The sequence below is a fragment of the Vulpes lagopus genome, chromosome 10 (assembly GCF_018345385.1).
Source record: "Vulpes lagopus strain Blue_001 chromosome 10, ASM1834538v1, whole genome shotgun sequence".
Lineage (NCBI taxonomy): Eukaryota > Metazoa > Chordata > Mammalia > Carnivora > Canidae > Vulpes > Vulpes lagopus.
In genome coordinates this window covers 62,007,224-62,021,757 of record NC_054833.1, presented here as the reverse complement: position 1 = coordinate 62,021,757, position 14,534 = coordinate 62,007,224, and the positions used below count along the sequence as shown (strand labels likewise).

The 14,534-nt window shown below is 48.2% G+C and overlaps 1 protein-coding gene and 1 pseudogene across 4 annotated transcripts in view; both read right to left on the bottom strand.

The window, feature by feature from the left end:
- Positions 1-14,534, bottom strand: part of SHISA6 (shisa family member 6) — a 275,521-nt gene that overhangs the window by 88,948 nt on the left and 172,039 nt on the right. The gene's annotated exons all lie outside the window — the stretch shown is intronic.
- Positions 990-1,614, bottom strand: LOC121500271 (annotated as a pseudogene).

Below are 14,534 nucleotides of genomic sequence, written 5' to 3'. Positions count from 1 at the left end.
AGCCCCACGAGGGCCTCCCTGCTCAGTGGAGAGCCTGCTTCTCCCTCTCCCCCTGCTTGTGCTCTCTCTCTCTCTCTCCCAAATAAATAAATAAAATCTTAAAAAAAAAATAAAACCACCTCTCAACACCTGCATTTTCTATAAAACTGTCACACCCTGCCTTCTAATAACTCAGCTGCACCATGCAATGAAGTAATCTTAGAATTGGATACCAAGAAAGTCACGGTCTCCTCCATGGAACTGGTAAGGCTCTATCTTCCAAATAACCAGATGTGTATATATATATATATATATATATATATATATATATATACATATACATACAATATACCACCCCTCCCCTCCCCTCACTGAGCCACCCTGGTGCCCCAGCTAGCTCGTATTAACTATTACTACCAGTGAGGGGAGGGGCGGTATTATATTATTATATCAACTGCTTTCTGACTGCCTCTTATTTCTCCTGAGAATTGTAAACCATTTGTTAGATAAACCTCTGCTGCTTCTTCCCTTGGCGTAAGCCTCCTAGGGCTGTGTTTGAGAAGCTCCACCCAGATCTACGCCTACAGCTAGAAGCTTCTCTTGTGGTGACTTTAGATTTGGAGTTCAGTTTTTGTTTTTGTTTTTATCATCATTGTGATTTTTGTTTTGTTTGGGTCCAGAGCATCTGCATCCACAGTCCCCATCCCTCCTGGCTCCCAGGTAACGAGGGATATCCTGCAGACCTCCCTCTGTTTGGACTGCTCTGGAGGACCAGCAGTGTCATGGGGATTGCTTCCATAACCCCTTGAGACGGCGTTCCTGTGTACTGTATTACCCATTGGCCGTTTTCATGAAATATGGTAACAGAAAAAGAAAATTCTTTATGGCTATTTTCATGAAATATGGTTACAGGAAAAAAGAGACAAAAACTTAATTTTCTTCTTCCTTTTCTTTTCTTTTTTCTTTTTTGAACAATAAACACATTGATTACATGACCGAAGAGAGAAGATTTATTTGCTTTTCTGCGCTTTGATTTTCCTGAGATGGAACTGCAGCTCCTTGCCCTCTACACATAGCCATCTGCCCGGCCACACTGGCCTGGTCTCGAAGTGATGCATGCAAGAAGCTTGCCCTGCAGGAACTGCTCCTCCAGAAGACTGCTGATTTTGGAATTCTTTTTCCTTTCATCATACTTCTGAATTTTCTTTGATGATTTTTTTATTTAAAATCTCTTCCTCCTCGGGTGTCAGCTTGGCCCCCTTCCTGCGTCCCAGGGGCAGTGCATAGTGGGACTCGTATCACTGACAGTACAGTGTGCTGTCAATGTGCACGATACACTTCTTCACCAGGGTCTTGGTGCGGACCAGTTCATTGTCGGATGCGTTATAGACAACATCGATAATCCTTGTTTTGTGTGTACAACACTCCGAGCCCCAGGAGAAGTTCCCCACGTCTAGCCTCAAGGCTCGATACTTCTTATTGCCTCCCCGGACTTGAATTGTGTGTATGCGGCGGGGGCCAATCTTAGTATTGGCCACGGGACGTCCCAGCTCATGCTTCCGCTTCTTGTGGTAGGGCTTGCTCCTGCCCCCGGGTCTTGGGGCGCTTGTGTCAGTTGTCCCGAGAGATGCCCATCGCTCTCGGCACTGGCTGCGAAAGAGATTCTCATTCCTTTTCTGATCTAGACTTTTCTACTCCTTTTTATTTCCCATTTTTTACTTGTCCCGTATGGGGTACGATGTCACAGATCCTTTACAGAAGGAAAATGCACCTCCCTGTCTGGTTCAAGTGTTTCGGACCCCGTGACCTTTCCTGACCCGACCCTCCCCTACCCACCTGAACTGACATTCTCTCAGGTCTCAACAGTTTTATCCTATTATTGCTTCTGTTGCAGCACAAATAATATTTTGTTGCAATTGTTATCATGGCTGAGAATCGCCCCAGACTACCAGGCAAGCTGCATACACTTTATGTGCTTTGGTTTCTTTTCCTATAAAATAGACATAATAATAGCCTCCACCTTATAAGGGTAGGATGGGAGGCCTGACACACCGAGCAACCACTTAGCGAATAGCTAGCTCATATTTTGTTTTAAAGACTTTATTTATTTATTCGTGAGAGACACAGGGAGAAAGGCAGAGACACAAGGAGAGGGAGAAGCAGGCTCCTTGCGGGGAGCCCGATGCGGAACTGGATCCCAGGACCCTGGGATCACGCCCTGAGCGGAAGGCAGATGCTCAACCCCTGAGCCACCCTGGTGCCCCAGCTAGCTCATATTAACTATTACTACCAGTGAGAGGAAGGGCAGTATTATTAGTTCTAATGCTCCCATTGTTAGCCGTGCCTGGTACCTACACAGTGTAAGGCTCAGTAAGCATTTGCAGAGTGATGCTGAGTGATGAATGCCTACGAATTTGTGATCCCCCTCTCCGGGCAAGGGGCATCACACTGGCTGCCCATTTCTGAGATGGGCAAGTCAAAGCAGACATAATAAATGGGTGGAGCTGAAGGGGTGCAAACTCCTGGCTGCATGCTTTGTGCCAAGAGCTGCAGCCCTTATCTGGGGGCTCAGACACTTGCAAGCAGAAGGAAACTCTTCATATCCCAGGGTGCCCTTCGAGACTCCTGAAGACACAGCTTCTCAGGTTGGGGCCAAGCACATGTTTCCAAGCTGCCAAATGCAGCCTCTGCTCAAATACCTAAGACTGTGGAGGAGGGAGTGCGCAGAGCTAGGCGTAATCTCAAGCCTCCAACTTCAACCTGACTTTGAGCTAGTTCTCGGCTTTCTTTTCCTCCCAAGAAGTGCCAGGATGGGACAGGATATCGCCCTACCTCTGCTCCCACCCCCTTCCTTGCAGGCACGTGGGTTAAAGTGCTAATGAGCAGAGGCCCGGCTGAAAGACAGGCTGCAGGTGACAGGTGACACATCATTACACTGGACACTCGGTTCATCTGATCCTGGCACTGCCACGCTGCCTGGGACCCATAGTACCTCGCAGACTCCTGTCCCCGGCGCCCCGTCCCAGCACCCCTGGGGTGGGGGGGTGGGAGCTCTGTCTATTGGAGGGTCCCATCCAAAGCCCAACTCCCATTCCTGGACTCTTTTAGCAAGGGCAGTACCAGTGACCTGTGTGTGTGTGTGTGTGTGTGTGCGCGCGCGCGCGCGCGCGCGCACATGCGCAGCACCGGGATAAACATTTTATGTCTTATTTTATTTAACCCCCAAGACAGTCTTTCTGAGGGTGGTATTGTCAGTGGCCCCATTTGCAGGTGCAGAAAACGAGGCTCAGAGAGGTTAAGTACATCTGTGAAGGTCACGCAGCTGATGAAGGCTGAGCTGCTACAAGAACTCAAGATTCAGAGCCTCTGCTCTCCATGGTGGTGTTTCCTCTACTAGTGTCTCAGGAGCAGAGCTCTGGGTTTCCAGCAGGAAGCAGGGGACACATGGGCAAGGAAAGAGCCAGAAACGTGAGAGGCTCTGCTGGAAGGCAGGTTCAAGCAGGGCAGGTCCAGGCTGCTCCAGGGCAGGATGCTTCCTTGCTGGCTGCCCTGAGGTCAGGCCCCATCCATGTGACCTGGACATGACTCTCCATCTCTTTAGCTATAAAACACAGAAAGCCGTACGGAGACCTGGCAGTGTTCTGAGCTTCCAATGCCAAAATGCTGGTGGGCAGCCCTGAAGCCTGGTACCAAGGTTCTGAGGGTGATGATGGTGCTGGAGATGGCACTCTAGGCCCAGAAAGGGGGCAAACAGGGGAAGAAAGGCCCCCCCACCCCACACACACCCAGGGAGACCTTCCAGAAGTTTCTGCAGTTTCTGCATTCTGGCTTTGTCCCTGGTCCACCTCCAAAGAGTCCTTGTTAGGAACAAAAGGCCCCCAGTGTTCTGTGGTTCAGCAAAGGTGAGCTGGCCTCAGGCCTGCTCGCAGCCCGCAGAAGCCTCCCTTAGAAGTTTCTAGTCTGTGTCCTCCAGTGCTGGGCCTGTGGCATTCATCGGGGGACCAGCCACAGCTGTCACAGTCCACCCAAAGGAGGTAGTGTGAACAGGTGGCAGGGTGCCGGATATATGCCAGCTTAACGTAGGGAGAAATGTCTCACACGGGGATGGAGGGTGGCCGTGAATATATTTTGGGGTTGAAATTCAAGTTCACAGTGACACTTTGGGCATCCCACCACTCCACCATGTACACATCCACTCTGCAGAGTATTTTGGAAAGTAACTTTAGGTGTTCAGTTTTTTGTTTGTTTGTTTTTCCTGTTCTTTACTATTCCTGGAGGCTCAAATCAGAAGTGACTCAAAATCTGTAATGCTGCCCCTCCCTGGGGTCTCTGTGGGCTCGAGCTCTGGCCCATCCACGGATGAACACCTGACTCCTGGTGAGGTGGCCCGCCTCACCTGAGTGCAGCTTAGGTAGTTTCAAACCTTTTGTCTGCCAGAGTCCCAAAGATGTTCCTGTCTCCGACGGTTCTAGGTAGGCCCATTTTTAAAGGATTTCTGATCCCTCTTCGGCAGGAGAGACCCTCACACCTTCCATCACTATGATCTCTTTTGAGCTCTGCCCCTCAGGGGTAGTGTGGGTTATTTCAGGCAAGGTAGCCTGTGGGAGGCTCCTCAAGAACCTTGAATCTGGGCTCCTGCCAGCAGAGGACCTGGGGACGATCTCAGGGAGGGAGGAGCACCTGCATTCATCAGAAGCGGTGGAAGCTTGGTGGGAAGATGGTGGTGGGCTCTCCTCCGCTCCCATTTTCTGCTGCTGAACTCTGGACATCACCAAGTCTTTCCCCTTCTCTCCTTTCCCGTTGAGTGGCCCTGTGTCTCCAGACCTGAGCATCCTATCCAGCCTCCTCCCTCCCAGGCCTGCAGTATGAGCAACATCTGGGTCTCGGAAATAGCTAGGACAGCAGAGGCAGCAGCAGGAGTGGCCTTAAGATTAACCAAGGAACCGCCACTCACTGGGGGGCTGCTGCCCTATCTAAGGCATCTGCTCCGTGTTACCCACACCCAGCATCACTGAGCAAATCGCTGCTTAGACAGCCAGCTTGTTGCAACCTGCAGGAGGGAGGTGAGCCAGTACCATATACATCAATTGCCCCAAGGCCATTAAGATCCAAATCCAGAGCCGTGTTCTCTACCAGGCCACCCTGCTCCTGCATCTGCACCAGAGCTGCTAGAATGCCCAGAGAAGGCAGGGGAAGGGTGGGGGCACTGGCCAGCAGGGACCAAGGGCTGGTGGGCTCACTTGCTACAAATTGTATCCTTCTCCCGTATCCCTCCTCCTCTCAGAGAACCCCACAGAAGTCACTGGACCGTAGTAGCTGTTGACCAGAGTTCAGTGCAGATCATGACATAGCAAACACTAGCTTCGAGTTCCCACCGGTCAGCCTTGTAGCTCTGCACCTCTTTCCTCTTTTCCACAGCTCCTCAATGAGAGAAATGTCTGTAGGGCAGGACCCCAGTTCTGGTCTTTCTGGTTTCTTGCTCACCACTAAGCAGGTATTGATAAATATGGAATGAAAGAATGAATGAATGAGTGAGTGAGTGAGTGAGTGAGAGAGGGCCATCTAGCTGCCTCTTGTGCAGTTGGGATGCACGCCTCACCATCCTCTGCCCGCTGTCTTTCCCTTCCCTCCAGCAAAGTACAAGAATGTCTGAATCACCAAATAAGGTGAATCTATCTTCTCAGTAAAGAACCAGAAAATCTGGAAGGCTTTCCAGCTGTCATCAGACCATAAAACCCTCTCTCCCCAGGGAGCAAAAAACTTGAAACCAAAAGAGAGACAGAAGGAGGCAGAGTTGCCTTCAGCTGTTTCCAGAAGCGATTGCTCAGAAGGGAGTGAAGGCGAGGGTGGAAGGAGGAACTCGTGCTTGTTGAATGCTCCTAGGTAGGTGCAGGATAATTTCCCCGCAGCTTTATTTATGTCACACCCATCCTATAGATGACATTCAGGATTAGCTGGACCCGGTGACTCAGCCCATGTGACAATGTCTCTTGTCTAAAGCCACACAATTAGCAAGTTGGGAGATTCAGGATCCACCGCAGGTATGCGGGACTCCATTGCGCACAATTTTCTTTAATTTTCTGGGGATCTAAGAGGCCTCTAGTCTTGGGAGTGTGTACACATGAAGTCTGTGGCTCGTCACTGCTGACTCCTAGCGTTGCCTGTGTTCTCTTTGGGAAGGAGAAAAGCAAGCAAACAACGTGTGCCTTCAGCCGGGCGTGATCAGGAGTGCCGCTGCCCAGAACACTGGCTCCTCCGCTGGCAGTGTGTCCACCCTGAGGTGCTCTTTACTCTTCTTGGAGCTCAGCATCGGGCACTGCCGACAGTCCACCTGGACCCCTTGGGTCCCCTCCACGCCTCCTGTGTACCTGTCCCCCATGCGAAGCCTGTTCTTGCCTCCAACGGACATACTCACCTCTCTTCTTGGAAGGATTCTCTTGGGTGCAGAGAACTGGAAATGTCTGAAAATTTACATGCCCCTCCAACCCCAACGAAGCCCTTAGCCAACCACTGCCAGGTCCAGGAGTAGCAAAGCCCAGCCTCCAGGCCAGCACTGCTCTAGGAGTAATATACACCCCAGGGTCCCTGTGAGACCAGTCCTTGAGACTTTGCTGAGATTTTCATATTTCCTTCCCTGCTTCCCTCACCTGGCCTTGAATCCTCAGCTCAGGGTTAGCTGACCATATAGGACTTCTGCGGTGACATAATTCAGTCCTTAGTCATAAGCATATGTAACAAACTCATTCTATTTCAAAGAGGCTATTAATCTTGTTGAAAAACAATGGGCTAGATTTGACTCACTTTCAGGGACCAATGTGACTATATCTGGAGAAGGAGCTTTACGTGGAAGGAGGTAATAAAGGTTGAATGAGGTCATAGGGTGGGGCAGGCACCCGACTTCCGTATAGGAAGAGGAAGAGACACCAGAGCCCTTTCTCTCCCTGGGTACATCCACAGAGGACAGGCCACATGAGGACAGAGCCAGAAGACTGCTGACAGCCCGCCAGGAAGAGAGCTCTAACCAGACACCCATCCTATCCAGCTGGCGCCTTGATCTTGGCTTTCCAGACCCTAGAATTGTAAGCAAATTAATTTTTGTTTAAACCACCAGTGTGTGCAATTTCGTTATGGCAGCTCGGGCAGACTTAATATAGTTACTAATGGCACAGCCTAGTTTCTTTTTTTTAATTTTTAAGAAGATTTATTCTTTATTTTAGAGATAGAGTACACATATGAGCAGGGGGAGGGGCAGAGGGAGAGGGAGAGAGAATCTCAAGCAGACTCCCTACCAAGTACAGAGTCCAATGCTGGACTCGATCTCACCACCCTGAGATCATGATCTGAGCTGAAGTCAAGGGTCAGATGCTCAACCAACTGAGCCACCCAGGCATCCCAACACACTCTAGGTTTTTAAACATCCCTTGATGTCTAGAGAATGGTGAGGGACAAAACAGTTGGTGAAAATAATGCTTAGGCCGAAACACATCACTTATTAATGAATTAGCTAGTAATTAAACAAAGACCATGGAGATTGGCGATGCAGGGATGCCCTTAGGGAACAGTGCATGGTGAGAAAACTTTGCAGAAAAGGTGGCAAGTAAGTATGGCAGGAATCTTCATCCACCCTGGCCCAACCTGCCAAGGTTCAAATGTCACCATAATAAGTGACATCACTTAACAAATGACAAGAGTCATATATGGCAATTTCCAATCTTATCATCACCAGCCCCACCTTCAGCAGTGTCAGCTCCAATATCTCAGAGCCACTGTCAAGGCCCTGTTGGTTGCTCTGCAAACCACATCCACCACTACACCTGCTCCTAAGGACCTGGAGGTTTAAGGACTCACTCACACAATCAGAAAGTGAGTAAGGGAGATAATGTGACACACCGGTGTTTAAAACAACAGGCAAGCACATGGAGTGGAGTGCACCTGGGGCCAGGAGAAAAGGACTCATTTGGTGAATCCACCTATTTGGCCAACGAAGAAATCCATCCTGCCATGCCAAGTATGCTCATGGATTAGAAAAATCTATCACCGTCAGCTTGAACAGAAGATGTAGAACAAAGGAAATGTGTTACCACAAAGGAAAAATGCTAAGCCAGGGTAGCTGACACTTGTGACATTCTACCTCTGGTTTCAGGCACAGTATTGGAGGATAGTTCCTCACAAGAGTAGACTCGTGCTGAGTCTCCAAGCCCCTAGGAATCCTTAGTTTTCGCCCAATGGCAGCCTGGAAGGGTGGGGAGTACATGGTACTGGGACAATCCTTGGCCAACAAGAGATAGAAGCCAGTGGATAGGTCACCCAGCAGCCTCATCCTTTCAGTTGACAATTCTGGGTATTTTGCAGAGATGTCATCTTAATCAACCCCCTCCTGTCTGCAGTAGCACCTGACAGTGCAACCCTCTATTAGCTGTTCTCTTTTCTTTTCTTGTTTTCCTGCCCCTCACTATTGCTTCCTTGGAATAACCTCCCCAAAGCCAAGACCCTCCTTTCAGGGGAAAAATCAAAGGTAGCCACTCTGTAGCCACATGTGTATTGTACACAGGAGGCCAATGAATTTTCTCCCAGGACTGCTAGCTTTAGTTGGGTGGTGGTCATTACACGAATAGCCATCTGTGAGTTTGATCTCATGGTTGGAAAGACCAGATTTCCAACGATGGTAACAACTAAGTTGAAAGTTAAATCTTACAACTCCATTAGTTTCTTCCAAAGTCTAAAATAGGTGTGACTCAGTGCCTGTATAAGTCTGAGGCTTGAATCACAAGGATTTATTTCTCACAAGGGAAAGCCTGAGATCAAGGTTCCAGCAAGGTAGGTGTCATATCCTAAGGTCTCTTCACTTGGCTTGTAGGTGGCCGCCATCTTGCTGTGTGCTCACATGACCTCTTTTCAGTGCACACAGGAAAGAGACAGAATGAGTTCTCTCATGTCTTATTAAGGGTGCTAACCCTTATAAGACCATGAGACCTCATGACCTCATCTAACCCTAAACATCTTCCCAGAGCCTCACAAAAAGTATCATGACACTGAGGGTTAGGACTTTGATGTGTGAATTTGGAAGGGCACATTCACTCCATAATAATCCCTCTTCAACAGCCTCCAACTGTTTCAATCTTTAAAATCTGTGAAAGAGGGGCCCCTGGGTAGCTCAGTGGTTGAGCATCTGCCTTTGGCTCAGGTTGTGACCCCGCGGTCCTGGGATCGAGTCCTGCATTGGGTTCCCTGAAGGGAGCCTGCTTCTCCCTCTGCCTGTGTCTCTGCCTCTCTCTGTATGTCTCTCATGAATAAATACATTTTAAAATATCTTTAAAAAAATATGCTCTCTTGAGCTTGTGTTTTGAGTGGAGTAAGTGAACATAAGGACAAGAATGGCTGAAGGTCATTCAGTCCATGGGAGGCACCCTCTAGGGGGTCTTGAGTCTTGAGTATTTCTCAGCCAAGATCTCCATCCTCCTCTTTTATATATTTTTAAAAGGTTTTCTAAATATAATCTTTTAAAAAATATATTACAGCCTTATTGAAATATAATTCACATACTATATAATTCACCCATTTGCAATATACAACTCCTTGATTTTTCGTATATTCACAGAATTCTGCAACCATCACCACAATCAATTTTAGAACATTTTCATCATTGCAAAAAAGAAACTCTGTACCCATTAGCAATCACTCTCCATTTCTCCCGAGCCCTCCAGCCGTAGGCATGCACTACCCTATGTTCTGTCTCTACAGATTTGCCTCTTTTGGACATTTCTTATGAATGGAATCACTCAAAATGTGGTCTTTTGCCACTGGCTTTTTTCACTTTGCATCATGTTTTTAAACTCTGTTCCCTATTGTAACATGGGTCAACCTTCCACTCGTTTTGTGACTGGATACAATTCCGTTGTATGAATATAGTACATTTAATTTATCCATCCATCAGTTGATGATTGGGTTTCTCTCATCTGTTTTTATTACCTACCTGATGTCCTTCCAATAAATTTCTTCTCTACTTAGGTTAGGCAAGGTGGGTTTTCCTTGCTTGAAGCTAAACCGCTGTAATAGACACAATTTTCTGTAGATAATATGTATTTCAGATGCGGTGACTCTAGGGTTCAGGTGGCATCCAGGCCTGTGGTTCATTAGACTTTAGCCTCTCCTACAGGATTCTCTGTGAGGTAGGCTCAACATGAACATTGGGCAGCAAAACAGAACTTACAGATAACTGTACATTTGGGATGTCTACCTAAGGGTTCCCTTTGCACTGTCTCTGAGCAGGCATCCACCTTGCCTCTGATCCCAGGGGCACTGCCCACGGCCAACAGCAGAGCCCACCCTCTGCACAGGTGCGAAGTCACAGGAATCTAGCTTAGCTTCCCATTCTTTCAGCATCTTCTCAATGGATCATCCCTTCACCACCACAGAGCCTTTATTCATCCTTTCTTCTCTGACCTTTAATGTCCATCCTCATGAAAGAACTTTGATCATTTTGTTCTTTCTTACAAGCAAATCTGCTTTTAGGATCCCAGAGTTCCTGAAGGGCACTCTGGGTGGCAAGGCATTTCAAACCAGTTTGCTCCATCTATCAAAGGAGGAGCAAGAGTGGTTGGACATGGTAGTGATGTTTCAATTGGATTTGTCAACAGAAGCAGTTCTTCAAATGGATCATGGATGGAAACTGACGACGCAGATGAGGCCAAGGAGGAGCTACTCTGTTTGTTTGTTTGTTTGTTTAAAGTACCTAAATCCACTTTGGAAGATGATGCTAGAGTCCCAGCCCCAAGCTCTGGTGTGTCTGTAGACTGAATAATTTGGGCTTAAGGAAATTTGCCGCTGCATGGAGCAGAAGAGGGAATAGCTCTCGGGTAAGATCAATCCGGCTGTGGGGTCTCCTGAAGAAATTCACAGGGTAGAAGCTTAAAGAAGAAACAACTCCAAAAATAATCTTACACTTGAAAACAAAGAGGCAAAATTAGGAACCCATGCTGTGCAAAATGTCCCTCCCTTAGGAAGGATGCTTTTCCCTTGGACCAAGAGAAAACTAGACTCAGTACATAACTTAACGTGCTACTTCTCTGACTCACTTGATATACTCTGATCTTTGAGCAAAGTCTGATGTAGCCACACAACCCTATGTAAAGGGGGGGAGGTGTCCGTTAACAGGGAAGAGCCACAAGTGGGGCCCTGCTGTCACCTACGTGGACATGGCAGCCTACCAAGGGACCCACGTCCATCCAGGATTTGTGCATGTGAGCAGCTTTAAGCCAGGCTGCAACTCCTCAAGGTATGGAAGGCAGAAGAGAGGCGCCCACAGCCAGAGGAACCAGCTACTGTGTTGGAGACCCAGGCAGCATAAGAGAAGCCAATCCCACCTCCCAGTGGAAGAGTACAATGGGGCCATGACGTTTGTGATGCATACTAATCTATGCTTGGGACCCTCCCTAAATTGTTCCAAACCTTGACACGCAACCTTGGGTCTACCAGTTGCCAGCTGAGCAGAAACTAGCTTAGCAAATACCCACTCCAGCCACCAAGGCTCCTCGGTGACAAAGATGCTGCTCCACTTAAGCTTCTTTCAAAAGCCTCTTGCTGAGCTGTGTGTGTCAGATCAGGCTCAGAAAGGGATAACACTGCTTGGGCTCTGTTTGTGCTCTTTGCTGTTCCAAAGCAAGGAGAGTCCAGAGCGAATGAGGTGGCGGGGGTTCTTACCCTGCCTGTGAGTCATGTCGTTGCTCCCTCTGGTCCTGATTTTAGCCAGTTGTGCTCAGAAATAGAAGGCTGCCAGGATGCAGGCACTGTGGGGCCCAGGTAACTGAGGTGAAGGTGAGTGCCTGCCATGCCTTCACACCAGCCGGATGTAAGCCAGAACCACAGCCCCTCTAGGGGCAGCCTCCACACCCTCTTCCTCTCTGCTCCTTCATCTTCTGTCCAAAGACACATCGGTAAGGAGGGTTTGAATAGCATCCCCTCCAAAGCTCAGGGACTCCTGATGATACAAGTTTTTATTTTGTTTTGTTTTAAAGATTTTATTCATTTATTCATGAAAGACACACAGACATAGGTAGAGGGGGAAGCAGGCTCCTTGCAGGGAGCCCGATGCAGGACTCGATCCCAGGACCCTGAGAAATCACACCCTGAGCCAAAGGCAGATGCTCAACCACTGAGCCACCCAGGCATCCCCCAAAACACAGGTTTATTCCTCGTGCATGCTACGTAGCCACTGTGGGTTGGTAAAGGGGTGGCACTAGAGAGTCTGTACATCTGCCTCACAGGGACTCAAACTCTGCTGGTGCCACAGCAGAGGGAAAAGAGGGGTCTTGCAATCAAACACTCGAGCCTGGAAGTAAGACACTGCTACTCACAACACATGTGCCAGAACTGGTCTCCTGGCCCCGCCCAATCACAAAAGTAGTATAAAGTACGGTTCTCTGATGGGCCAGGAGTGGACCAAACTGGAGACACTCAACCAATAGGCTCATGACTATGCTGAATGGAAAAATGAGCTTTTAGAGACAAGAACCAATTGCAGTTGTAACCTCATCCCTTCCTCACTGTGTGATCATAAGCAAATTCTAGAAGTCTGTAAGCTTCACTCAGATTCATTCAACAGGGCACAAATAACTATTAGCCCCCTTCCCTCCTTTTCCTATTCAAATCCCTAAACATGGGTAACCATCTTAAAGGACATGATTTAATAATCACTTTCACCTTAAAGGGCAAACATAGATAATAACTTAATTTTATTGATTCCCTCCCCCCAGTTCCTATGAGATGTATTTGCATTTTGATGGGCACAGTTCAGTTGGGCAGATGGGCTTTGAACTCCGTAGGATGCAGCCTCTGACATGAATCCCATGATTCTCACCCCCAGTCTCAATCCCCTTGTGGGATCAACCTCCTCTTGAATGTGGGCCAGGCCCAGGGACGTGGAGAAGTGATGGGCATTACTTCTGTCACCCTCTCTCTTGATTGCTCTGATGAAGCAAGCTGTCCTGCTGTTGGGAGAGGCCCAGGTGGCAAGGACTAGACGGTGGCATCCAGACAACAGTCCCCAAGGCACTGAATCCTGCCAACAAATGCTGAGTGAACTCAGAATTGGGTCGTCCACCCATTGGGCCTCAGGCTGACTGTAACCTCAGCCAACCCTGTGATTCATTCTTGTGGGAAACCATTAACTAGAGACACATGGGAAAGCCACGCATGGATTTCTGACCCGCAGCAACTGTGAGGAAAATCAGTGTGTGCTGTTTTAAGTCACGGAGTTTGGGAATCATTTGTTACACAGCAATAGATAGCTAATACAAAACCAGCATTCTGCTAGGTGGAGAAGCCATGAATGCATAGAATATATCTCCTGCTTGCAGAGACAATCTTGCTGCCACCAGCCTGTCCCCACCCTCAGTCTCCCTTCTTTCAAGCAGAGACAGTTTTGTCATTAAACCCTGCCTAGCCATACTCACAGTGGGTTGTTTTACAATACACGGGTGCCTCCCTTGACCGCAGACTTCCTTAGGACTGATTAATTCTGCCTTAGCTATTTCAAAGGATCAAGTACATCGCTGTTTTCCCACTTCCTTTTGCAGTTCTTTTATCAGGAGACAGTGTGCTGCTTTATCAGGGTAAAATCCAATTCTGGAGCCAGATCACCTGGCATCAGGATCAGTCCCCCTACTTATTAACTGTGTGCCTTTGGGAATGTTGTCCCAATGTTCTTTAAGGGTAAAAGGAGGATAAAATAGCACTCAGGGTTTTCTGAAGGCAAAACGAAGTATTACACGTAAAGAGCACAGCATAGAGGCTGGGAGAGGAGAATGTACCCCATTGAGGTTAGCTACCTCAATTACAGACTTCACGCCTCACTTGACAGGTGGAATATTTAGTATTTGATGAACTGCTATACTATGCTGTCACTAGTCTCTGCGTTTACACTCAATCCCAGGCAGGAAACTAAGAACAGCCAGGCCAGGAATGGCCCCAGGTCAGCCCAACTGTATGTGCTGCTCCCTCTCCCTGACTGGAGATGGCAGGACACTGCACAGGGGAATTTTATTTTGCTTCACTCATGTGGTGGGCTGGGGTTCTCTGTTCTCTTCCTCTCCTATTGGCCCTTGGACCAAGCACTTCTGATGCAAAGGGAGTCCTTTTGCACATGAATCCCCATCAGTTAGGTCATGAACACAACTCGTGAGAGGCAGGTTGTTCAGAAGTATTTGGGGAATGACTGATGGATGGATGGATGGCTTAACTAATTAGCCCATCAACTTGAAGAAGCCCATCAACTCTGAACAGTGAGGCCTAGGGTGGGATGGGACTTGGCCCTGCATCTTTGAGGGTGTCATGGGAGCTGACAGGAGAAAGCTAATGAGAGAGGGGTTCCTTTAGATGTTTTGACCGAAAGGTAACCAGAAGAATTTTTTTTGTTTTTTACAGGGCTCTTGAACACATTCCAAATTCATAACAGAGCACAAAGCTGCTTCTGGTAAAATCCTTATAGCTGCAGCAGGGTTGACATGGGAGGGACTGCAGTGGTTTCTGTGGGTTGTTTTCTGGACACCAGGAATGTG